We start from the raw sequence: 2,589 nt of genomic DNA, 5'->3' as shown, positions 1-2,589 counted from the left end.
TTACTTTCATGCAGGTAGGGTTGTGAGGCTGAGTATGAAGGAAAGAAACCAATGTGGATCATAATGCACTGATTTTGGAGTAAATCTTGCTAAGGTTCAAACGCGAAGACGTAGGTCGGGTGTGAGATGCTAGAGTGTGTGCCAACCTCCTCGTATTTGAGTTAGCACAACCACTTGGAGGGACACAAGGGCAGTCACACTCAAGCATTCTGACTTATGAAAATAGAACAAGATCCTCACCAACTTGTCCGTCATTAAAGAAGCAAAGCGATCCACGACGTGAACGTGTGCCCTTTTGTGTCACCTCGATGAAAGCATGGACTCGGGAAGTATTTTAGGCCAGGTACTTTAGCAAAACACTATTTACAGCCGGCCGAGAAAACAGTAATTCAGAGAATCCACATGGGCGTGTGGAAATTATACACCCCCGTGTGGAAATTCCACATGGGCGTGTGTAAAATCCACAGGCCCGTGTGGTCGCCCGATTCCAGCCCTATTTAAAGCCGATTCAGCCATGATTTTAGCATTCTTTTCTCCATCTTTTCCCCAACTTGAGAGAGGGTTTCGGCTAGGGTTTTGAGAGGTATTGGTTAAAGTTTTGGAGAGGTTCTACGGCTCTGACATCATCATTCCTTAGGAAGAAGGTTGGTAGGGGAGCTTCCGTCGACGCGTATCCTATACCGGACAAGGGAATCTTTGGACGACGAGTAGAGGACTTTCCACAAGACCATCGACATGACTATCGAGGGGGTTTCTCTATGGATTCATTACTTTTACATTCTATTTCTTTGATTGTACTTAGCTCCATGCAGAGCTAAACGCCTAGTGGGTACTTGGGTATTTGTGAACCCTATGATGTATTTGTTTAATTGAATCTCTTTATTATGCTTTCAATTAAATGATGTTTGTTGTGAGTTCTAACCTTGAATGCTTGATTGTATGAACATTTCGCCTAGAGTGACACTAGGGTTGAGAGTTCTTGTTGGTAACCTTGTGAGTGAGTGACACACCACGAGCGTTAGACAAAGCTAGGTTGGAGAGGGTTGAGAGGGTGAGTCGAGATGTACAGGAGCATCCCCTTTCCCCTCCGACTTGATAGATTCTACCTCCATACCTCGAGTTCTTTGTGGCCATAATGGAGTGAATGGTCTAAGGGATGATCCTCCACTGGGGCTTAGTTGCGCGTGCAACGGAGTGAAGCGTTGAGGTGATCTTAGTATCTAGAGCTTAATCGTTGTCAGTGACCTTCCACCTGGACCAAAGGGTTAGGTCTATAATTAGGAAGAGATTTATCACTTGGAATCCCTAGAGCTCATTGCAACTCTATTTGAGTGCGAGGTTGAGAGGTTATCTAATCTCTCCTCCGGGACATGTATATAGTTAGGCATAGTTGACCTTAGATTTGGGACTATGTATTTAAGGATTTCGATGACTCACAATTGCATTGATTAGGAAGCATAATAGAGGGTTCTTGTACTTGAAACAATTGTCCTAGGTTGAGCATTATCCGAGTACCCCATCTTTATCAATTGCCTTACCTCCTCATTTACTCGTGCTCTCTTACTTGTTGTTTTTACTTTTGAGAATTGAATCATTGTCACACTTATCACTACTGATTTTTCACATAGCTAAGAAGCGGATTAAGTGTTTTTATTCCCAACTCCCTGTGGATTCGATACCCGCTCATCTGGGATTATTACTTCCACAAACCCGTGCACTTACAGGATATACGCAAGGGGACCTTATCAATTACCCACAAAATCCAATTGTTCTACCGAGGATGTACCACTAATAGAAATCAGGCAATCAGATGAAGCATGTCCTCCCCCACACCTAGTGCAACTAGTCAAGGCTGCCACTCTAGGAGAAGTTTGAGTATCTAACTTCTTGCTCAATAACTCAACCTGGGCCGCCAAAGAAGTAACTGCATCAATCTCATGAAGTCCGGCTAACCTTTTTCTGTCTCTTGTGTTTCACTAATAACTATTTATAGCCATTTCCTCAATGAGACATCGTACTTCTTTATGGGTCTTGCTTCTTAAGGTATCTCCCGCTGCTGCATCAAGTAACTGCCGTGTCCTTGGGTTCAACCTATTGTAAAAAGTCTGAATGATCACCCACTCGGCAAAACAATGTTGAGGACATTTCTGCAAAAGCTCCTTCAACCTATCACATATCTCAAAAAGAGACTCCAATTCCGTTTGCACAAAGGAGGATATTTCATTCCTGAGCTTGACAGATTTTCCAGATGGGAAATATCGGGTAAGAAAAGCTTCCACCATCTCCTCCACGTAGTAATCGATGGTTTAGGTAATGAATGTAGCTACTGCTTTTCTCTTCCCTTCAAGGAAAATGGGAAGGCCCTTAATCCAATAGCATCATTCATAACACCATTAATCTTAAGCATGTCGCACACTTCCAAGAAATTCTCTATGTGGTTAGTCGAATCCTCATCGGCCAAACCATTAAACTGTGTCGACTGCTGTATAACTGGATGAATGCTGGCTTTTTGCTCAAAGTTTTGAGTCAGTAATCGCGGCCACATAATACTAGACTATGTGCCCAGATACGCAGTGTCCGGCATAATCT

The 2,589-nt window shown here is 43.3% G+C and overlaps 1 non-coding gene across 1 annotated transcript; it reads left to right on the top strand.

Annotated features, from left to right (window-relative positions):
- The first annotated feature begins 2,127 nt into the window (after window positions 1–2,127).
- LOC120255008 lies at window positions 2,128–2,234 on the top strand. Its single transcript, XR_005534862.1, has one exon. It is a non-coding gene; the product is annotated as a small nucleolar RNA R71 (small nucleolar RNA).
- The last annotated feature ends 355 nt before the right edge of the window (window positions 2,235–2,589 follow it).

The sequence above is a fragment of the Dioscorea cayenensis genome, unplaced genomic scaffold, assembly GCF_009730915.1.
Source record: "Dioscorea cayenensis subsp. rotundata cultivar TDr96_F1 unplaced genomic scaffold, TDr96_F1_v2_PseudoChromosome.rev07_lg8_w22 25.fasta BLBR01000786.1, whole genome shotgun sequence".
Taxonomy (NCBI): Eukaryota; Viridiplantae; Streptophyta; class Magnoliopsida; order Dioscoreales; family Dioscoreaceae; genus Dioscorea; species Dioscorea cayenensis.
Note: the sequence above shows the minus strand (reverse complement) of the source record. Positions and strands in the feature narration are given on the sequence as shown.